The 24,481-nt window shown below is 40.3% G+C and overlaps 1 protein-coding gene and 1 pseudogene across 5 annotated transcripts in view; one reads left to right on the forward strand and one right to left on the reverse strand.

Moving 5' to 3' along the window:
- LOC144499698 (LIM and senescent cell antigen-like-containing domain protein 1) overlaps window positions 1-24,481 on the forward strand; it is a 118,985-nt gene that overhangs the window by 12,464 nt on the left and 82,040 nt on the right. The window contains exon 1 of one of the 5 annotated variants that reach the window (XM_078221995.1): window positions 19,197-19,377. The exons of 3 other annotated variants lie outside the window; for them this stretch is intronic. The gene's annotated coding sequence lies outside the window, so the exon portion shown is untranslated. Of the gene's footprint in view, window positions 1-19,196; window positions 19,378-24,481 lie in introns of those variants that run through there. One more of the 5 variants, XM_078221993.1, reaches the window with a different exon arrangement.
- Window positions 9,850-9,991, reverse strand: LOC144500171 (U2 spliceosomal RNA; annotated as a pseudogene).

Consider the following 24,481-nt stretch of genomic DNA (forward strand, 5'->3'; position numbering starts at 1 on the left):
TTGTAGAGTCATTACTTATAATCTTCCAATCCTCAGATAGTGTCAGAGGACTGGATAATTGCCAAAAAAGATAGTTAAGGAAAATCATCAAGGAATTATTAAAGGCAAATAATATTGAATTTGTTTGATGAGGTATTAAGAGTATTGTTGAAGGTGATGTGGTTGATCTAGTGTAAACGGACTTCCAAAAGATGGTGGGTAAAGTGCCACATAGACACTTGCCGGCAAAGTTGAAGCCCACAGAATAAATGGAACAGTGGCAACACAGATACAAAGTTGGCTGAGTGACAAGAAAAAGAGTAGTGGTGAACAGTTGTTTTTTTTTTAGTTGGTGGACATATGAGGTTCACCTGTTTTTGTTGAAATATATCAGTAACCTAGATTTGGGTATCGAGGACATAATTTCAAAATTCGCAAATGACACAAAACCTGAAAGTATGATGTATTGTGAGAAGAATAGTGATAGTCTTCAAGAGGACATGTATTATTTTATAGTTCCATTGTTAAAAATGACATAGATATAGGCTTGTTATTAGACAAAGGCTGATGGAATAGGTGGATATTTGGAGGATTAAATTTTAATTCCGAGAAGTATAGAGAGGCAAATAAAATGAACAGTACAATGCTAAAGGGAACACACAGACCTGGATGTATATATGCACAAATTGTTGAGGGCAGGTTGAAAAAGTTCTTATAAAGGCTAACGCAATATTGGGAATTGTAAATGGAAGCATGAAGTACAAAAGCAAGGAAGCCCTTATGAATCTTTATAAATCACTTCTCTGGCCTTAACTGGAATATTGTGTCCAAATTTGGCTACCACACTTTAGGAAAGCTTTGGAAAGTGCAGAAAAAATTTGCGGAACAATACCATGGATGTGGGACTTCAGTTAGGTGGATGGATTGGAGAAGCTGGGGTTGTCTTTTTACTTCCCTTTGAAACTTAATAGCTGAAAACAGTAAACACTTACTTGAATCCTAATGCAAAGTTCTACCCACTGCTTGTTTACTTATAAAAAATTAACTTGGCCATACCTAATTAAAATGCAGGCCTTTAGCACCTACACTCCTTTCTTGCCCCAAACCCCACAAATAATGTCTTCAGTTTAATTAACTTAGTTTCACACATGCACACAGACCCACAAGTCTGCTTCACAGAATGACACAATAGACCCTCAGAATATTAAATATAATAACATTTCTCATCACAGTAGGTAAAGAAGAACTGCTCCATTAGAAGAATGGCTGAGACCTAGTGAATTGCAAAAGAACCAATGGTGTCATGAAGAAAGGTTTTTTAATGCCACAAGTGGTTAGGATCTGAAATGTACTGTTTCAGAGTGTGATGGAGGGAAATTCAATTAGGGCTTTCAGAAAGGAATCAAAAGAGAAAACTTGCATGACTTTGTGGAAGCAGAAAGTCAGCACAGACACAATGGGCCAAATTAACCCCTCTGTACTGTAGCCATTCGATGGTTTGACTTCAACTCCCATCAGTGAGAGTTTAAAAGTTTATTTATTAGTGTCACAAGTAGGCTTACATTAACACTGTAATGAAGTTACTGTGAAAATCCCCTAGTCGCCAAACTCCGGCGCCTGTTCAGGTGCACTGAGGGAGAGTTTAGCATGGCCAATGCACCTAACCAGCACATCTTTTGGACTGTGGGAGGAAACCAGAGCACCCGGAGCAAAAAAGGGATGTGTTTTCTAATTCACCATGCCACTAAATTGTGATTAACTGAAATGAAAGTTAGCACTAAACACGTTTTAAAACAACATTTTTACTAATAGAATAATTTTTAATACTGTTTTGGATCCGCACGTCTGCTGTAGCAAATGGTATAGCTATAACTTAGAGAATATAACATATTAAAATCATAGGCACATTATCAATAAAGTGGTATTAAGAATGAGAAATTGATGTGTAGCCAAAAGTTACTCTGAGACACAAGTAATACTAATCAGGACCAATTTTCATGTCTATTTTATATTCTGATGAATATAAAACATGGATGATTCTTGGAGTAGGGAAATCAAAATATTTACCACAAAATATATTCCAAAATATGGACTGTCTAAATCGAATGGAGCTTAATTGCTGGGGAGGCTAAGCGAAGGAAAAAACAATAGATTTAAAACAAATGTTTAAACAACTACCAGTGAAAATGGAGCTATGAAAATAAGGTGTGAAATAGTTAAAAAAGTTAAATATTCTTTTACATGCATTCAAATATCAAGAGTAGCAATTCGTATATTCACCCATACCATAATTGTAGAAACATTTATGTGAAGAGATTTACCTATTGCAAATTTAAATTATTCATAAATTTAATAGAGGTCATTTTGCAAAGGTGTCTCTTGCTAGAATAAAAATAAAGTCATTTCCTGGAGAAATAAAAGCTGCGTTTGCAATCATCGTGCTTTGTGCTTTCATGATCACAACTACACAGGATGGAGCCTGTGGAAAATAAAACATGAAACTGACATTTACTGGATTATGGCTAACGGCCAAAATCAGATAATGAAAGCATGGCCGGATAGAGATGAATATTTCAGCTAAACAGTGGATAGTACTGTCCAGTATCTAAGCGACAACATTTCAACAGAATTTTTGTGAAACTGTCATTTATAAAGTCAATCTACTAAAAGGACTGTCTTTGATCTATTTAGATTGTGAACCCTTTTTTGAGGTCAGCATCTTTCATTAAATTTCAACATCAATCATTTTGAATAATTCTAATAGATGCATTGGAGTGAGTTTGATTTTTCTGCATTTGACTAATGAAATACAATATGTGAAATATCTGAGTACATTTTTGTACATAATTAAATGGGAGGCATGATTAAACAGGTCAGTTACTGAGCAATTTTTATTCAGTGTTGGCACAAGGCAACCTGTCTTCTACATTAACTTAACATGCTTCAAGCTATGTGTATCTTGTTCATCCTGTGAGGCAAAGGTGACCATATTCTGTAGTGTTTGGCAAGGTTCCAGTGGGAATGTAGGTGGCTGCTACGGCTGATCTGTGCCTGTAGGGTCCTGCTGCAAATAGGACAAGATACCACAGACTCTACTGAGTTTTAGACAGGTTGCTTTCTTGGGATTTCCTCTCTGTTTTCTCTCCATTTCTGATCTGCACTTGCTTTTGAAGGTTGTATTAGTTGATGCTTCTCCTATGACTCAAAGTTGATATCAAAGCACCAAAGTGAAGTCTTCAGTGTTACCCTGTTGCGTTCCTTTGACTGCCATTGGGCATACTCCAGATTTAAGTTCTCTAAAGAAGATCCAGTTTATTAAATAAGTGTCGGGCATTTTCCTGCATGAACAGCCCAACTCGGTTGTGACCGTTAGTATGGTGTGGATGCTTGGCATGCCAGGTTGGCTGAGCACCTCTGTGCCTGGTATTTTGTCCTGTCATCTAATACTCAAAAGCTTCTGAAAGCAGCCCAAGTGGAAGTGGTTGAGTATCTTAGCATGACGCTAGTACACCGTGCAAGTCTCACATATATTAGGTAGGGCTATTGCTCTATGACTCTGTTTGGTAGGCAGACTTCATGTTCTTCATTTCCAGACTGATGTTCAAAGTTTGCTAAAGACCACACTTGCTCTTGCAATTCTTGCACATGTCTCATTATTTAGTGTATCATAAGGAAATGTTACAAAACCCATTTACTAGCTTCACTTAATGATGTACTATGCACGTGCTTTGGCTCAAATTGATACTGGGTTTACCTGCACAATTATTGGGATACCTGGTGAGAGAAAAGTTATTTTGGTACTTGTGTTAACTGTTGTTGCCAGGCCTTGGACTCCTATCGATTAGTTGCAAACACCTGCCCAGGGATGTTCTCTCTGGACATTTTATTTTGAAGTCAGCATGCCTTGGAAGCAGACAGTGAAGGAAGCTGTTTTTCTCTCGCTCCCCTTGTGTTGCCTGAAGTGAGAGTGACTTCAACCAGATAATTCTCATCTCAGTATAATTCACCTGCATTTTAAAGCCTGCAAATCTATGAACAAGTGACAACTATCAAAGATAGTGGGCGGAATTTTCCTGTCCCACCTGCCAAGGAAATCATGGTGGATGGGGGTGGACTATGCAAAGGTCCATTGACTTCGGGCAGAATTTTCCAGTCTTGGGGCAGCTGGAAAATCCCACCCAGTGTTTCATCAAAGATCTATCTGAAAGGATTTCCAAATCTACTGTAACCAGAACTCTGTCAGATTAACAGCTATGAGACGTTTTCAAACTTTAGCCATCTTATGGCATTCCCTTCCTTCAACCTCTTCAGACACCTTATTTGTCTTGTCCTTTAGTGTATGCATGTGTGAGTTTGTTGAAAAAAGCCTGGTTAAAGTCTCTCATGTTGGGTGGGATTTGCCGGCCGTGCTCACCCCAAGACCAGAAAATCCCACCTGAGGTCAATGGACCATTACATGGTCTGTCCCCCGCCCGCTAGGATTCCTGTGGCAGGTGGGACGGAAAAATTCTGTCCATTGACTATAGCAATAGTAAAGATAAATAGTTGGTCATTTTGGTGAGTGACCAACTTCTGCACTATGTTGTGACCTGTGAGCAGTGAGACTAGAATTAACTGTACTACTCCTATCCTCGTCCCATAGTAGTTCTAATCCAATGGAATGAAGAGGCAAGTAGTATTATCCCAGCCATTTGCACTAGGTATTTCCATTGCTCTAAAACTGATCAAGTAATGGCATTGGCACAAATTATGGAGATGAAGAACAGGAGAAGGTCATTTAGCCCTTTCGACCAGTTCTGCCACTGAGAAATCGTAATATTCTGCCATCACCACATCCCTGCCTATGTCTCATATTCCACGATACCTTTTGTTCACAAAAAATCTTATCAGTCTCAGATTTAAAGTTGATAATTGACCCACCATCAACTACTGTTTGGGGAAGAGTGTTCCAGGTGTCCCCCACACCCTTTGTGCACAGAGCTGAAAGTTCGAACTTTTTTTTTTACCACGGCCGGAATTTTACTGCCCTGCCTGCCACGGAATCGGAGCAGGCGAGAGGCGGACAATGGAAATATTTGTTGACCTCAGGCGGGATTTTACGGTTTCAGGACAAGCGAAGCCGTAAAATCCTGCCGTGTGTCCAATCCTACACTCTCCCAAACAATGGAAATAGTTTTTCTCTATCTACCCTAGTTGTTCCCCTCAATATCTTAGAAATTTCAATCAAACTACTCTTTTCTAAATTCCGGGAACTATAATTCCAAATTGTTTAATGACTCTTTGGAATTTAACCCTTGGAGTCCAGATATTGTTTTGGCAAATTCTCATTGCACTCCCTCTAAAGTAAATATATCCTTCCTAATGTGTGCTACCTAGAGAAACTCTCAGTAGTACAGGCTTTATGTGGCTGAATCATATCTTCCATCCTCTTGTGATCTAGTCTTCTAAATGTACAGGCAAGCACTTTTTTCTGTATCTGTTCATGATATTTTAATAATGCATGTATACAAACCCGAAGTCTCTTTGGACCTCCACTGGTTTTAGTTTTCCATCAATATTGTTTTTCTTTCTTTTGTCAGTCCAAAGTGGATGATCTCATTGTTGCCAACATTCAAATCCATTGCCACATTTTGTCTACTCAATCTTTTAATAATCTCTTTGGAAGTTTGTTTTTATCTGCACTTTGTGTCAATTACTTCCTAACTGTTGGAAAGCGAGAAACATTGAAAGTCCAAAAAGACTTGGGGTTCATATACATATGTTATGAAAGTATCATGCATTGGATATGCGGCTTTCTATCCCATCATCTTAGTTGTTAATAAATATGATGGATAGCTGAGACCTCATCACAGATCCTTGGAGGACACCACTGGTTACATTGTGCCCATTATGGGGATAGGGCCTGAGTGGGATTGTTGTTGGTGCAGGCTTGACGGGCCGAATGGCTTCCTTCTGCACTGTGGGGGTTCTATGATATTTTTGTCTGCTGCTACTCAGCTAATTAGATCAATAATTGGTCTTCAATCCTGTGAACAGGTATCAGCCTCTTATGAGGACTATATCAAATGCCCTATGAAAGTCCATATAAGCATCCATCAACATTTGCCTGTCACTATTTTGGTCAACTTTTTAAAGAAAAATCAGATTATTCAGGCGTGACCTATCTTTTGCAACATCTATGCTTGCTTTCTTTTATCAGCTGAAAATGTTCAAGCTTTTTATTCACTCTATCCTTAATTATAGATTCTAGGCATTTCCTCTTCATGGATGGTAGGCTTAACTGGTCCAAAAGTCCCCCCGCCCCCAACCTCACTTAAGTGTAGTGACATGCAGTTTTCCAATCAATTTTCAAATAGTTCCCAAATGTGGGGAAGATTGGAAGATTACAGTTAGGGTATCTACAATGTTCTCACATACTCCCTTTAAATCCTGGGACGGAAAGCATCTGGTCCTGGGGATGCGTAACTGACTTCCCACATGCATGCATATATGGATGAGATCTTGGAGTCTGCAAAACGGGGTAAATTATTTTCACCCTACTGTACTGAACGCTATCTCAAATGGAAGAATTCCAATTTGAAGTTTTGCTTTGTGAGACACCTTCTACTGTGTGGGGTATAATGGTGTAAGTAATAAATACTATGTAGTTTTATTACCTAAATAAGAATATGCTCGTGAGTTAAATTTATAACTAATAATTTTAAACAGTTGCAGATTTGGGCAATGTGAATAGGTCTCCAATGTTATAGGTTGATTTAGTTTTTGTGTTTCCTGCTGCACTCATGGTATATACTTGCATCAATTACAAATATGTTAATAGGGTTGTGTTAATTCTAAGACATTTCAATGATGATGAAAAATAACTTGATTGTTCTGAAAGCTAATTCTAAACAAAGTATTATTGAATTTAATGTATGGACTTTTGTTACACCAGTCAACTTGGTTGAATCTCTAGACACTCAGCTTTTTAAAGTTTTTAAAAAAAAGTTTATTTATTAGTTTCACAAGTAGGCTTATATTAACATTGCAATGAAGTTACTGTGAAAATTCCCTATCATCGCACTCACGGTATTAAAGATTTCCAAAAATTTTCTTTGATTGTGATGTACTTCTCGTAGTGTGATTTAACAATAGGATTCTCATTCATTTCCATGAAATTTGAACTTGAAGCATTAGTTACATGGGTACGATGGGTATAGAGGGATATGGGCCAAATGCGGGCAATTGGGATTAGTGTAGGGGTTTTAAAAAAAAGGGCGGCATGGACAAGTTGGGCCGAAGGGCCTGTTTCCATGCTGTAAATCTCTATGGCTCTAATTTACATTAGCCTGTTCGGGTACACTAAGGGAGAATTTAGCATGGCCAATGCACCTAACCAACATGTCTGTGGAAGGAAACTGGAGGACCCAGTGGAAACCAACGCAGGCACGGGGAGAATGTGCAGATTCACACAGTGACCCAAGCTGGGAATGAAATGTTTTGAAAACCTCCAAGAAAGTTTTAGGAAAATTGCAAAACTTTGTCCAGATCTTTTTGTCTCACCTATTGTGCTCCATGCTTTAATTATTATTATACTTTACTGAATTTATGTTCAAGGCTGGTGTCATATTTGGGACCTATTATTGTTGTAACATGTTCTTATGGGATATCAAAATACAAACACCAAACTAAGTAGCTGCATGCATATACAAAGAAATAGTTTTACAAACACTGATATACACATTTTTTGGAAGAAAGAATTTGATCATTTAAATGTTCTCTTAAAATTTCACCAATAGCTTGCGGTATTAAAGATTTCCAAAAATTTTCTTTGATTGTGATGTACTTCTAGTAGTGTGATTTAACAATAGGATTCTCATTCATTTCCATGAAATTTGAACTTGAAGCATTAGTTACATGGGTACGATGGGTATAGAGGGATATGGGCCAAATGTGGGCAATTGGGATTAGTGTAGGGGTTTAAAAAAAAAGGGCGGCATGGACAAGTTGGGCCGAAGGGCCTGTTTCCATGCTGTAAACCCCTATGGCTCTAATTTACATCTGTTTATGGACTGTTGCGAAATACTTATCTTCAAAGTCAACCTTTTTCTCCCTTAACTGCTGTTGAGCTGACAAGTTGCACAATCCAATTGATGTTTAGTTGACAATTAGTTTTATTTACATAATTTCAATGCTGTGCCAACTGCTATAAATGTTGCAAAGTAGTTTGGATTGGTTGTTTGGGTCCTGTTCTGCAGAAGGTTCCTGATTGTTGCAATAATGTACGAACACCACCCTGTCTACAAACTGAACCTCAGACTTTGAAACCTGTCATATTATCTCTTACCTGTCTCTGTTTAAAGCAAGATGTTTATCCTAATCTTTGCGTGTGTAACCTGAATTCCCTTTGTCCATTCATGACTCTGCTCTTGAAATGAATCCAGTATCTCTATCAATGCCACCACAATTCCCCCTTTCCCCACCCTCACCAGACCTTTCTCTCCCAGTTCCATCTCTTCTTGCCGCGTTGAGACATGCCATCTTCCATTCCTTCCTTCCTTGGGTATTTTGTTTCCTCCAGCTATATCCCAAGTCATCATTGTTTCGTAGTACTCTTGCTGCCATCTCGGGCTTGAATCCCTCTCTGGTAAGTCTGCAGCTCTCTGCATTTTACTGCACTGTCAAACCATTTAAGGCTTCCTTGTGAGCAGCACCCTGTAGCAGCCCCAGACTCCTTTCTTAAGCTTCTTGCTTTGTACACTTAGTGCAGGCGCTAATCTCACCAACCCCCTCCTATCCTATTTGGCATCTGGCTAACTCCTGAGGTTCTGCCAGCTGAAAAATCACGATGGATTTTCCTCCAGAATGTCTATTTACCGACAGAGAAGGCCGTTACCATCCCTGACTTAAGGTTTGAGCACAGTAAGAAGTCTCACAACACCAGGTTAAAGTCCAACAGGTTTATTTGGTAGCAAATACCATAAGCTTTCGGAGCGCTGCTCCTTCGTCAGATGGAGTGGAAATGTGCTCTCAAACAGTGCACAGAGACACAACATCAAGTTACAGAATACTGATTAGAATGCTAATGCAGTGAACGCATTCTAATCAGTATTCTGTAACTTGATGTTGTGGCTCTGTGCACTGTTTGAGAGCACATTTCCACTCCATCTGACGAAGGAGCAGCACTCCGAAAGCTTACGGTATTTGCTACCAAATAAACCTGTTGGACTTTAACCTGGTGTTGTGAGACTTCTTACTGTGTTCACCCCAGTCCAACGCCGGCATCTCCACATTAAGATTTGAGGGCATCCCTAGTTCCTTTTCTTCCCTGGTCTCCTGCAATGCCACAATTGGCCACCAATCCTGATGCGGCACAGAGCTGCAGGAGATGGACGGAAACAACAAATCCAGACACGTGCAGACTTCTTTCCAACATTTAGAGCAGTTGACACAGCATTGACATTATGTAAATGAAACTAATTGTCAACTAAACATCAATTGAATTGTGCAATTTGTCAGCTCCCATCTCATACCAATTAAAGATGTTACTTTTTTTAGTGATGCATAAAGCATACTGCATCAACATGACATGATTTGTCAATTTCTAGCCTTCTAGGCTGAATGGTGCAGCTTATCAGTGTTGAATTTCAGCATTGTGTTATGCATTCTGACAGTTGTAAAAAATCAGACTGATCCCTACTTGTTTTTTTTGTTTTTATTCCAGTCCAATCAAATCAAGTCCAATTCAGAGTCTCAACAAGTTGAGACATTCCCAATCCATGCTGACAAGACTCACCATGCTGACAGGAGGTACTCTCACCTCCTGTCTTGGGCTTGATCTACATGATCCAAGCTGATTGGAGTAGGCATAGCTCCTCCTCCAAGGCTTGATCTAATTTGCATCTTAGCCAAAAGGCCGAGATGCAGCTTTGAGAAATTGCTTCAAATGAAGCTAAAATGTAACCTAATGACTTTAACCAAGCACAGCATGTTGATACTACGCTTGATCTTAGCCAAAAGGCCGAGAAGCGTTCAGCATCAGTGTTTTGTGCTTGTATGAAGTTGTAGATTGTTTTACACAGCTGCCTGTGAACTGTCTTGCAAACTGTTGATGAATTCACAGTTTCAGGTGGGCATGTAGTTTTCATATTCCAATTTTGTTTCCATTTGCTCTATAGTTTTGGACTGATAAACTACAATTAAAAACATGCTAACGTTTAAGCTGGAGGAAAACCTATAGCTGGTTATCAAACTTCCTTTTTTCAGCCATGACATTGTGTTGTTTGTGTCCCTTTTACTTACAATTATTAAAATAGACCAGGTGCAACGTGCACACCAGGGTTTGTTGTGCTACGTACATGGTATGTACTTCTGGACTTCAGAGGGTAACATGCCACCAATGACACAAAAGGATATGTGACTGTGGGAACAGGGGGCAGTATTGGCGAGATTGCAACCAGGTAGGCGTTGTAATTTTAGACATTGTATAATGGAGTGAATTACAAATTACAGACTGTGCATTCTCATTGGGCTATGATTTGCTGCGGCAGTAACCTGCCCTTGCCCATTTCACCTCAATGATATTTTGCACCCCCACAGGTTGCTGGAAGTGCAAGTTGGCACAGGATTAGCACTACTGCCTCACGGCGCCAGCGACCCGGGTTCAATTTTAGCCTTGGGCCACTGTCTGTGTGGAGTTTGCATATTCTCCCCGTGTCTGCGTGGGTTTCCTCCGGGTGCTCCAGTTTCCTCCCACAGTCCAAAGATGTGTGGGTTAGGTTGATTGGCCATGCTAAGTTGCCCCTTGGTGTCAGGGAACTAGCAAGGTAAATATGTGGGGTTAAGTGGGTTAGAGACTGGGTGGGATTGCTGTTGATGCAGGCTTGATAGGCTGAATGGCCTCCTTCTGCACTGTACTGATTCTATGATAACAGTGCAGCGAGAGAAAATGACTATTTGGGATTTGAGTAGACTGAAAGGCTGTGAAATAAAGGACTAAGTAGGAAGTATAGATTAGAGTGGGTGAATTCAGTCAAACCAGGTAGAGAAAGAGAAATTCGGAGAGGGAAAAAATAGGATTGAAAGAAAAACAAAATGTTTTGAAACACATGTTTTCATTTTCAATTTAAAGTTTAAAAAAGACTACAACTGTAATTAAAACTGTAATTAATTTCAGATGCCAGATAGGTTTATTGGTGCTAGTTAAAATCCCATTGTTAAAATAATTCAACCTCAATTAATTTTTTGTGGCCCTTTAATATATAGCTCCAATCTATAGCTTCAAATCAGGCCTGGCTCTGTGATTCACTTCAGACCAGCTCTAATTTTTTGTAATAAGTTTAGTTTGTGTCTACCATGCAAATACAGCAACTTAATTCCACTTGATGGATTTCAATGGTACAGTGAAATGAGAACCAGATAGCAAAATGCTTTTTTCGTAAATCTAACTTTGGAGTGGTGCATCTTGGAGAAAAGCATTAGGATTTCCATGATAAGCCCTTGTAGTTGTAATGTTTGTGCTATTAGCCTCTCCATTAATTTGACCAAAAATTATAAGCCAATATATCTTTGACTAGCTGCACAGATTGCCATCCTGTTTAGCCACCTTCAGTTTTTGTGTGTAGAATATGACACAACCATAATGTTTTTGGAAATGACGAGTCTCTTTGTATGTGACTTGAACCAATGATAACTTCCCAGAACTTCAATGATCAGTCTTTTTTCCGATCCTACTCTGTGTTTGAACTTATTTTATTATAATGCAAAATCTGCATTGATGGGAATTAGAACATAGAACATTACAGCGCAGTACAGGCCCTTCGGCCCTCGATGTTGCGCCGACCAGTGGTACCAATCTAAAGCCCCTCTAATCTACACTATTCCAATATTATCCATATGTTTATCCAATAACCACTTGAACGCTCTCAATGTTGATGAGTCCACCACTGCTGCAGGCAGGGCATTCCACGCCCTTACTACTCTCTGAGTAAAGAACCTACCTCTAACATCTGTCCTATATCTCTCACCCCTCAATTTAAAGCTATGTCCCCTCGTGCTAGCCAACACCATCCAAGGAAAAAGGCTCTCACTATCCACCCTATCTAATCCTCTGATCATCTTGTATGCCTTTTGAATTAGTGTTACATTACTTAGAAAATTATTTCTTTACAAGGTTAGCCTTTGGTCACCTGAATATGGCATCCATTCAAGGCATTAGATAATTGTGTTTGCACAAGTCCTATATTAGATAGTTTGTTTTATCTTAGGCACACATGCACACACAAGTATACGTGTTACTGCCAATATTACCATGTTTCTCCCTGTTGGCTAGTGTGAATGTGTTTGTCAGGTATGGGGCAATATGTTATGAATTCCAATTGTGAAGGTCTTAAATAAACTACATGCCTCGGAGAAACAAATCAGAAAGTTCTTGTTACGTTGTTTGCCGATTCAGCACAATAGTTTAAATTCAAACTATTTAGCAGTTCTCTTTCATCTTCTTATTGATTGTTTAGACAACGATCTGGTCCATAATCCAGGTCCCTTATGGGTGGTTGCTGAGTTTTAGTTTTATCTGATATTTATTCTGCTCTCCCCTGGAGATGGAGGAGAATTGGGGTCCAGTTAAGAATGCATGTTTCCAGGAGGGTTTTGAACTTCTGAACATTGCTCCATCCTGCCTATCTATCTATTTTAACACTATGTTAGTCTTAAAAGCCAATTTTCTCTTTATGTACTACAGTTTTTCCTTCAGTACTTTCACAGCAGCCACTGTAAGTGGAGCATGCCTGGGTATGATCCAGAAGCTAAGTTTATTTATTATTGTCTCACTCGGCTTACATTAAGCAATGAAGTTACTGTGAAAATCCCCTAGACACCACACTCCAGCGTCTGGTCAGGTACACTGAGGGAGAATTTAGTATGGCCAATGCACCTAACCAACACGTCTTTTGCACCGTGGGAGGAAACTGGAACACCAAGATGAAACCCACACAAACACGGGGAGAACCTGAAGACTCCGCTCAGAGAGTGGCCCAAGCCGGGAATCAAACCCAGGTCCCTGGTGCTGTGAGGCAGCAGTGCTAACCACTGTGCCACATGCCGCCCTGAAGCTACACCGATTCAAGAGTCAAGAAACGAGGGAAAGACTCATTTAAATACCAGAGGCATTTCAAAGAAGAGCCACAAGCTGATGTCTGTTGCCAAACCCCTGAGTTATGAGGAAATACTGTGGCAATTTTATTTTTTAGCCTGGAAATGAAATTTCTAAAAGGTTATCTTATAAAGGCATCAAAATATTTTTGTTTCCATAATGATTAATCCAGAATATGTGTTAAAATTAAAATTGACTGTGAGACAGGAAGGCACAGGTTCAAAATAGTGGAAGGTAAATTTAAGATGGATGTGAAAAAGTTCCTCTTCATACACACAATGATCAATATTTGAAATGTAGCACTGATGCAACCACACACCCACACCATTTAAGAAATAATTAATTGCAGCAATAGGTGGTCTATACTCATTTACTCGACAGATGAATTAAGATGAACATAAGAACTAGGAGCAGGAATAGGCCATCTGGCTCCTCGAGCCTGCTCTGCCATTCAATAAGATCATGGCTGATCTTTTCGTGGACTCAGCTCCACTTACCCGCCTGCTCACCATAACCGTTAATTCCTTTACTGTTCAAAAATTTATCCTTGCCTTAAAAACATTCATTGAGGTAGCCTCAACTGCTTCACTGGGCAGGGAATTCCACAGGCAATATGATCTGGCAATTGGTTATGCCAATTACTGTACGGGAATATCTCATGTTAAGTATTAGGTATGCTCCTGGAAACCATTACTGCGATCAGAACTAATATTGAAGCAAGTTTTCCAATTCAAATGTATGTAATATCTGGAGCTGTGTCCCCAACCCATGATTTTTGGCCCCAATATGTAACTAAAGATGAAATAAATAAAATAAAATGGATTCCTAGTGATGTGGCAAAGAATCAAAGCAAACAAGCTTTGTTTTCCTGATTGTTCTGTAATCGGTTAATAAGTCGGAGGCCACTGCTTATACACATACTGCTGATCAGGACGCTGATCTCTTTCTCCTGTGGCGCCAGTGACTACTCTCCAGCTGATGAGAGCACTGGTCAGCAGTGTTTTCCTCCTGATGCTTTGCTTGACGATCATGCTGCAAACTGTAAAGTGCTTCAGCAAGTACTGAGAAATCCAGAACATGGTGTTGGTGATCAGGGTTGGAACCACCGGACTTCTGGTTGGCTTCCTGGGATTCCCCTCCCCAAGCTGGAGGTATGTGAGCCATCCAGCTGAGTGTCCGAGTGGCCTTCGGTCACTCCTCTGCCAGCAGAACCGTAGCCATGGAACATGCAGACCCCCTCGGCATGGATCCAGCCAAATGTGTTCTGGGCCGTTGACTGGAGGAGCGGAGGCTGGAGTTCAGTGCGGGTTTGGGGTGTGTAGCCTGTAAGTCGGGGGAGGGAGAGACAAATTGTTACAGTGCAAAAGCAATGGTATCTGATAGCGTGTTGAAAGAGGATGACACGGGAGAGCTGAAAACCAGAGAAAAGGGAAACAGCCTTTTCACTCTCTCACCCAATCAATAACTATGCAGATGATTACAAAAAAACCTTTGCACCTGTAAGAGGAATTTTCGGAGGTTCCCCCTTGGGATGCCCTGTATTTTGTTGAACCTCACTCAACCAATACATAGACTGCGAAAGACAGTATATAGTTAAAGAATGAAAGGGAATTTATTTGCTAATGCATGCATCAGGAGAGAGACACTGTCAATGAGGGTTGACTGTCCTCTCTGAGCTAATATTGCAAGATAAAATTATTATATTATTCTGAACATTTCACTATCCCACCCAGTCATGTCAATTAGACTGGAGGGCCTAATCACATCATTACTCATTATTACCAATAACGTTCTACCTGTCACAGGAATAAGAGATTATTAGCTTATTGCCCATGTAGGTTCCTTCCCCTTTACCTAGGAAACCTAACCCACGTCATTACTACTAACCAATTTTTAATTGGCGAAAGGAGTCACTCTTTTGCTGGAATTGGGGCCTCCTTTATCAGCTTGAGAGACTGCTCCAACCTCGCTAACCATGAATGAATTTACTCCCTTAAATAACAAGCCTATGATTCAACTTGTTTTCGCATATCCAGAAACAGTTAAGAGAAGCTGCCTTTCTATGCTCCATTGTAGTAAAAGAAGTTGGTTTGTCTACCACTGTTTCCCATCGTGCTGTATTCAGAATGAAGTTGACCAAGGCGCACAATACATATATATTGAAAATACAGTTTAAGCTTATAATACTTGGTTAATTTGTGGTTATCCAGTTTATAATACCGTTGCAATTTATAATACCTTTGCATATTTTGTTCCAGGCACATTGTGAAATATATATATATATATATATATATATATAAAAAAGGCACTTTAGATTGGGTCACACGGAGTTGGGGGTAGGGTGTTAGCGTGGATTGGGGATTGGCTATCCGACAGGAAGCAGAGAGTCGGAATAAATGGGTGCTTTTCTGGTTGGCGGATGGTAACTAGTGGCATGCCGCAGGGATCGGTACTAGGGCCTCAACTATTTACCATTTATATAGACGATCTGGAGGAGGGGACTGAGTGTAGGGTAATAAAGTTTGCAGACGACACAAAGATAAGTGGAAAAGTGAATCGTGTGGAGGGCGTAGAAGGTCTGCAGAGAGATTTGGACAGGCTGAGTGAGTGGGTGAGGATCTGGCAGATGGAGTATAACGTTGACAAATGTGAGGTTATTCACTTTGGAAGAAATAATAGCAAATTGGATTATTATCTAAATGGAAAGAAATTACAACATGCTACTGTGCAGCGGGACCTGGGGGTCCTTGTGCATGAGACACAAAAACCCAGTCTGCAGGTGCAACAGGTGATCAAGAAGGCAAATGGGATGTTGGCCTATATCGCAAGGGGGATAGAATATAAAAGCAGAGATGTCTTGCTGCATCTGTACAGGGCATTGGTGAGGCCGCAGCTGGAATACTGTGTGCAGTATTGGTCCCCTTATTTGCAGAAGGATATATTGGCCTTGGAGGGAGTGCAGAGAAGGTTCACCAGGTTGATACCAGAGATGAGAGGTGTTGATCATGAGGAGAGACTGAGCAGATTGGGTTTGTACTCATTGGAATTTAGAAGGCTGAGGGGGGGATCTTATAGAGACCTATAAGATAATGAAGGGGCTGGATAGGGTAGAGGTGGAGAGATTCTTTCCACTTAGAAAGGAAGCTAGAACTAGAGGGCACAGCCTCAAAATAAAGGTGGGTCAGTTTAGGACAGAGTTGAGGAGGAATTTCTTCTCTCAGAGGGTGGTGAATCTCTGGAATTCTCTGCCCACTGAAGTGGTGGAGGCTACCTCGTTGAATATGTTTAAATCACGGATAGATGGATTCCTGATCGGTAAGGGAATTAGGGGTTATGGGGATCAGGCGGGTAAGTGGAACTGATCCACTTCAGATCAGCCATGATCTTATTGAATGGCGGGGCAGGCTCGAGGGGCTAGATGGCCTACTCCTGATCCTATTTCTTATGTTCTTATTATAATTAACCTAGTCGACTTAATATAGTAAAACTAAAATGAAGGGCCTCATACTAAGAATTCTGTACAACCCCCCATCAGCACCCTGTTCCCAACTACTTTGAACAAATGGGAAGTAATTTGTTAACTGTGTAATAATTAAACTATGCTTTTCAAAACAACTTAAACCAGGTGTCCATAACATAGGTACTAAGCTAAAAGGGAATGAGACAGCTCAATAGTAAAATATCAAAATACAGAGCCTTTACCAACTCAAATAACATATATTTACAAATTTAAAAATATAATGTTTTACGATCCCAGTTGACGTAACTGGATGGAAGATCCCAGAATGGAACCATGGTTCAAAAGATCGTAACTTTTTATTTTAATTTTTTTATCAAACATGGAGGAGCAGAGTCACAGGACTGCTAATTAGCTTTAACAACAAAAAATTATTAAACCTAAAAAAATGGATTATAATACAATACTTTTCTCCTCCTTTAGCTTAATTAATACACGCAGGTTTTAAAATTAACTCGGATGACACAGTTGGTTTGAAACTGCAGTGGTCTCGTTAGCACACAAAATTAGTGTTTGTGGATTTCTCCTCCAAATCACACCCGCCCCCCAGGATCCCAAGATGATTGTCATATGAGGGTTTCCAAACACCACTCCCAAAACACTCTTTTAAAAATCTTCTCTCGTAGCAACATATTCACTTAGCAATCCGCATTCCAAAAGCCAGTTCACGTTTTCTAAAAGACCTGTTTGACCAGAGCTTCTGCTCATTTTTAGCAGCAAGTCTGTGCCTGGATTTCAGATTAATCTTTTCAAGGTTTTCACTGTTAGAGCAATTCTAATGCCCAGTCACTATTTTTTAATTTATTTATAGACCATAGTAAGACATTTCAAACTTTTGGATTATTTTTAGAAAGCCTTTCTCTCGTTTCCTCACCAATCGATTTCTTCTCAGCTTTTTCTGGTGTCCCTGAACAGAATTCTGTTCTATTTCCCAGTTTCTTATTTCTTCCCTTAACTCCAGACCTTCTGGAAACTTTTCTTCATTTCAATAGCTTCTTAGCTAGTTGCTCTTCAGATCTTTGACACTGGTTGTCTGAAGCATTACTCCATTGTAAGGTTTTTTTCTTACAACAAACCTAAAAGTACTGTTTCCTCATTAGCTTCCCTTAGCATTGTTGAGAGAGGGTGGCTCACTGCTTCATTATTTGTCTCCAACTGCTAATTTTCAGCCATAACTAAGCACCCCTTACAGAAACCCTCTAGTTACTAAGCAACTATCTTTCTTCATGCCGTATCTTTCTGAACACAATAGTATCTCAGCTGGAATTGAAACTAACCCTTACACAGACAAAGCTTTGTTCTGCATGAAATCTAACTACATTTCCCTTCCAGGCACAGAAACATTAAGTTAAACCTACACCTTATTCCTCATGTTTACCCATACAAATATAAATTCCTTAAAACTACCTTTGGTTTCCTAACAAATGAAATATCGGAATTTGGCATTACAAACAAAAACACTACAATAATAGGTCTTTTCGACAGGAAGCCAATGTAAAGTCTCACCTCAAAGTGATGATAAGCACATTCTGTTAAGCTAACATGCACGTTCACTAAATGCAAAGCAATCAAAAACTGTTTTATTTCATTGGTTGGTAAAGTTAACAGACAGATAAGAAAACACTATTTGAGGAGGTGCAGGGGGTTTGAAACTGCGGCACAGAGGCCAGAAGCCTCGGTGTGTCATTATTCCACCAGATATAGAATGCCAGTGCTCCCCATGACAGTCGGTTCACGGGTTTTTATATACTGCTTGGTTCGCTTTAATATATACACATGTATGCAAGAAAATTTTTACACTTGCAATAAATAATTTCCAGCAACAGTGGTATTGTACAAGAATAAACGCAAGAATAATTTCCGCAGAATTTAGAGAACTGCTTTTGAAAGAATTGTGCCAAAGGGCAACTTATTATTTGGCCATTAATTACAGTAAATTTTAATGCAAATATTTGAATTCAAGTCATTATTTAAATACAGCTGTTCCTCTTCCACAAAACGTATTGGTCTGTCCTTCAGTAAATGGCTGGTCTGTCGGTAATTAACAGCAAGTCGGCCCTGTGTGTTTGTGAAAATATAGAGCCTGTACAAGCAGCTGCAGCAAAACCAAACATGGTGAAATGGCTCTGCGAGAAGTATGTTACCACCATAAAGAGAAATGAAGAAGTGTCTTCATGCATTTGTTTAAATTATGTCAAAGTTAGGGAATGTGAACCCAGATGTAATTTTACAGAACCTCGTAAATCAGAATTATGAAATAAAAGCTCCTGAACTTTAAGCTTTAAATTAAAGAAAAGCTTGTGTGATCATTCCTGCAAAATGTTGCCCGCGTTACTGCCCAACATTCGGGCTGGGGGCAAATGCAGAACAGGAAGATGATGTTGCAGTGAATAAGCATATTTATGATTAGAAGATGATTGATGTCCGGAAGGTAAAATGTTATTCGATTAGCTTGTGTTCTTTGGCAACAGCAGCAATGTCATTTTTAAAATAAATTTGAACAGAAGGTGGAGAGCAATTTTCAAATGTAGATAGTAGCTGACATTTCCCATATTAGGTGGCAATGTCACAGGAGGCAGTGCACAGTGAAGTAGGAAGTGGTTTGACGTGTCATCACTAAAGGTTTTACAAAATAACTATATTAAGTCTCAAGATAGAACATGCAAGTAGTTTTGCCGTTGAAAGTATTGGTGCAGTCATCACCCAGTGAGGAATTCTACTGATGAAACTTGAAGCAGCCCTTTGGGTAGTAAGTAGTGTTAAAATTTTCCTCTGACATGTTTGCCCAATTAGTACATTAATCACTTTAAATGTACAACAAAATGAATGTTTGTGGTTTATGATCTCAGTGTACTTGGGTGGTATGGGTGCATCAATTCAGGCTTTTCAGCCACCTCCCAACTGTTGGATAATTTTACGAATAATATAATTGGGCGGCATGTTGACACAGTGGTTAGCACTGCTGCCTCACAGTGCTAGGGACCCGGGTTCAATTCCCAGCTTGGGTCGCTGTCTGTATGGGGTTTGCACATTCTCCCCGTGTCTGCATGGGTTGCCTCCAGATGTTCCGGTTTCCTCCCACAGTCCAAAGATGTGCGGGTTAGATGGATTGGCCATGCTAAATTGCCCCTTAGTGTCATGGGGATCTAGCTATGGTAAATGCATGGGGTTATGGGTATAGGGTCTGAGTGGGATTGTGGTCAGTGCAGACTCGATGGCCGAATGGCCTCCTCCTGCACTGTATGATTCTATGATAATACTTGTCCCATGATTCTTTGTTTTCAATTTTAATCAGCAAGAGGAACCAGGCCCATGATTCACCCTTTCCTGCAGGATAGAGAAAAAAATTAAGAACGAGCCATCCTGGACCACACCCTTATCGCTTTGATCATAAAAAGCCTTATTGACTGGGATAAGATTTGCTTGATGTGTGGAGTGAGTCGTTGGATAATCCCTCAAGAAGAATGAATGTGTGCGGTTTGAATATTTACAAGATCTTTCCTAGTCACCCTGCTGCACTGTTCTTCAACTTCTACTTCTCACTATTTAAAACAGGAAGTTAATTTTGCTTCTAATTGGAAGAGCACTATGTCCACAAGAGGTAATCCTCTTGTGCGAAAAGATTGTTTTTGATAAGATTTTAACTATTTTATTTGTTGATGTAACTTTTTTTTACAGTTAGTGTGGGATTTAAAATTCCCTTGTGCCTGGAAATGTCTCATTAAATATCTTGTAAAATCTATTCTACATAATTGTTGGGTTTTCTGACTGCCAATGAAGAGCCTTGCCATGTATACTTTTTATTAGACCAGATATGGTCTGGTTTGCTATCTCCCCACCCCGCCCATTTTGTAAATCATAGAACCACAGAAAGAGGCCATTCGGCCCATTGGGTCTGCACTGGCCAAAAAAGAGAAAAAAGAACTAGCCATTCATTGCAGTTCCCAGCACCTGGATCCGTGTCCTTGCAGGTTGCAGCACTTTGGATGCAGATCGAGGTATCTTTTTAATGAGCTAAGCATTTGAGTCTCAACCACCAACTTAAGCAGTGAATTACAAATGTCCACCACCCTCTGGGTGAAAAGGTTTTTCCTCATGTCCTCCCTAATCCTTCGACCAATTACTTTAAATCTGTTACTGCTGGAAAATATAGAATTCCAGAATTTGCTATTTATCTGTCTGCTATGTGCATTTTGCAGTGTTGTTTTATTATTAATTTCTGCCATATGCAGTGTCGTGAGAGTCAATTTTTTGTCATACTGAAATACAAAATGAATCATATTACATTGGGGACCTGCGAGGAACACTGTCCTGGGAGCGGAGGATAAGGGAGCGCGAGGTTCAGGAACCTGCGAGGGACATTGTCCTGGGAGCGGAGATAAAGGGAGCATGAGGCTCAGGGACCTCCGAGGGACGCTGTCCTGGGAGCGGAGGATAAAGGGAGCATGAGGCTCAGGGACCTCTGAGGGATGCTGTCCTGGGAGCGGAGGATAAAGGGAGCATGAGTATCGGGGCCCTGTGAGGGACACTGTCCTGGGAGCGGAGATAAAGGGAGCACGAGGCTCGGGGACCTGCAAGGGACATTGTCCTGGGAGCGGAGGATGAAGGGAGCGCGATACTTGGGGACCTGCGAGGGACACTGTCCTGGGAGTGGAGGATAAAGGGAGCGCGAGGTTCAGGGACCTGCGAGGGGCACTGTCCTGGGAGCGGAGGATGAAGGGAGCACGAGGCTCGGGGACCTGCGAGGGACACTGTCCTGGGAGTGGAGGATAAAGGGAGCACGAGGCTCAGGGACCTGCGAGGGACACTGTCCTGGGAGTGGAGGATGAAGGGAGCACGAGGTTCAGGAACCTGCGAGGGACACTGTCCTGGGAGCGGAGGATGAAGGGAGCGTGAGGTTCAGGAACCTGCGAGGGACACTGTCCAGTTTTTAAAAATCCAAGAGTGATGTCACAGGCGAGCAGTAAGCTGATTGGTGACTAATTGATATTCGGGACCATCTTTAAATAGTTGAAACTTAAATAACTAAACAAAATAACAATTACAGAATTAAGCTAGGATAAAGGAGTAAAGGAAAAGTGAATCTAAGAGCAGTACTAGGTGGTTAAAAGACTAAGAGCAGAGTGCATGTTTACATTTCCGAAGGAAATCTGAACAGCTGGTTGGATGGGTACTTACTACTACTATTGGTTATAATTGTTAAAATATCATTCTGTGATTCATTGTTTGTAAGAAATATATCCAATAACAAAGAGCAGAGAAGAACAAGAGGTCTAAGAAAAGTACAGCACAGGAATAGGCCCTTCAGCCCGCCAAGCTTGCACCGACACATGACGCCTTCCTAAAGTAAAGACTTTTTGCCTCTACGCGATCTGTATCCTTCTAGTCCCTGCCTATTCAAGTATCTGTCAAGATGCTTCTTAAACATTGCTATTGTGTCTGCTTCTACCACCACCGCTGGCAGCGCATTCCAGGCACTTACCACCATCTGTGTAAAACAAAACTTGCCTGCCACATCTCCTTTAAATATTTCCCCTTTTACCGTAAATCTATGTCGCCTAGTAATTGATATTTCTACGCTGGGAAAAAGACTGATTATCCATTCTGTCCATGCCTCTCATAATTTTGTAAACTTCTATTAGGCTGCTCCTCAGCCTCCGACATTCAAGTGAAAACAAGCCAACCCATGTAAGGATCCAGAACAAGATAAAAGACTGCAAGGAGAATAAGAATAAGATGGGCAGAGAAATCAAAGGCCAGAATCAGATAGGCACACAGTAAAAAATAGTAGGAATGGGACAACGAACGTTAAAACAATTAACCTTCAGATTTTGTTTTGAATGCTTGGCACATTCGAAATAAATGGATGAATTAATTGCGTAGATGGATGTAAAGGGGTATGATATAGTTGGAATTACGGGGACGTGACTCCAAGGTGACCAACGATGGGAACTAAATATTGAGGGCTATTCAATGTTTAGGAAGCACAGACAGAAAGGAAAAGGTGGTGGAGTTGCATTGTTGATCAAAGATATTGATACAATGTTGAAGAAAGATATTAGCACAATGTGGAATCTGTTGGGTCGAGTTAAGAAACACCAAGGGGCAAAAAACATTTATGGGGGTGATAGACCACTGAACTGCAGTGGTAATGTTGGGAATAGGATTAGAGATGCAGGTGATAAAGGAATATCTGTGATTGTGGGTAACTTTTTAATCTGCATATAGATTGGGTGAATCAAATTAGTCACAGTACAATACAGGAAGAATTTGTGGAGTGTGTACGGGATGATTATCAGGACCAATGTGTTGAGGAACCAACAAGGAAACAAGCCATCTTGGACTAGGTATTGTGCAATGAGAAAGGATTAGATGGCAATCTAGTTGTGAGAGAACCCTTGAGGATGAGTGACCATGATACAATAGAATTCTTTATCAAGGTGGATAATGAGGTAGCTGATTCTGAAACCAGGCTCCTGAATCTCAATAAAGTTAACTACGATGGTATGAGGTGTGCGTTGACTATGATGGAATGGGAAACATTACTGAAAGGAAGGACAATGGACTGGCAATGGCTGGTATATACTTTGCAGACTACTCTGTGTGCATGTGTGTTATGTAAATAATATATATACATTAATACAGCAGTCCTAGCTTTGAACCTTAAAGAGTACCATTGTCATTTTCCAGAATGTAGATCAACTGTTTACCATGACCCTCGGTTTTCTGTGATAAATGACTAATAAAATGAGACCACAACTAAAAGTCATGCAAGAATAAATTCAGAACAGGAAAATGAGCAATATGGAGCTGGTGAATTATTGAGAAGTTAAACAAACTATCTTTAGTTCTGGCGAGTAACTTTCTAATTGAATTTAGTTTTTATTAAAGTGAGCATAAAAATGTTTTGTCCACTATAATTAAACAATTTAACTAAATACACAAGCTCAAGGTTTGTGCTTGGCACTGTCCAAATATTAGAACAATTCTATAATGCCTTGGTTCTAGAGAATTATAGGGTAAAACTGACGATAGATAGGTAGAAAAAATAAATCTGGAAAACGCAAACCTGTTCCTATGCAATGTCTGTCGTATGATCATGATGCAGATCATTGTTATTTTAAGTATTAATTAGTATAAGCTTGTTTCTAATACAGTTTATAGTTAAAAATGTGGAATTTCCAAAACCATTGTTTTAAAATGTACCTTAACATGAAACAAAGAACAAAGAACAAAGAACAATACAGCACAGGAACAGGCCCTTCGGCCCTCCAAGCCCGCGCCGCTCCCCGGTCCAGGATTGAATCCTGAATCCAGGATCCCCGCCCAATTTTCCAGCCTATCTACATACCAATATCCTATCCACCGAGCTGTCCCTCACAGCTACGATGCTTTGTTCATTACAATGTTCTAGATGGAGTGAGAGGTGTGGAGGGAGGATGTGGCAGTAAGCGGCAGGGGGATGGAGGTCATACTAAACCTCTGCCCAGAGACAGGCCCATGTGAGCTGCTTTTTAATGAACCCAAATAAACCCAAAACAAAAGATATTGAAAATCAGATGACAGTTTTTACATCTTGACACAGAAAAAGATATAGCTGTGTTTTGAACACAGAGTGAGAGAGTGCATCGACTGCTCTGAAGAGCAGGAAATAACTGTTTTTGTCTTTGCAATCAGGCAGGATGCTGGTGACATCTGGTTTTCTGTTCGGAAAGAAGGCAACAACAGATAGGACTTTTGGTGATTTAAGGAACAAGGTGTGGGTCTTGTTGGAGGAAGTTGGTTCTTGAATACTCAGCCTGAGTGGAATAATTTTTGAAGGACACTGCAAGATTCGACCAGGAATGGTAGGG

The sequence above is a fragment of the Mustelus asterias genome, chromosome 10 (genome assembly GCF_964213995.1).
Source record: "Mustelus asterias chromosome 10, sMusAst1.hap1.1, whole genome shotgun sequence".
In the NCBI taxonomy this organism is placed as follows: Eukaryota; Metazoa; Chordata; class Chondrichthyes; order Carcharhiniformes; family Triakidae; genus Mustelus; species Mustelus asterias.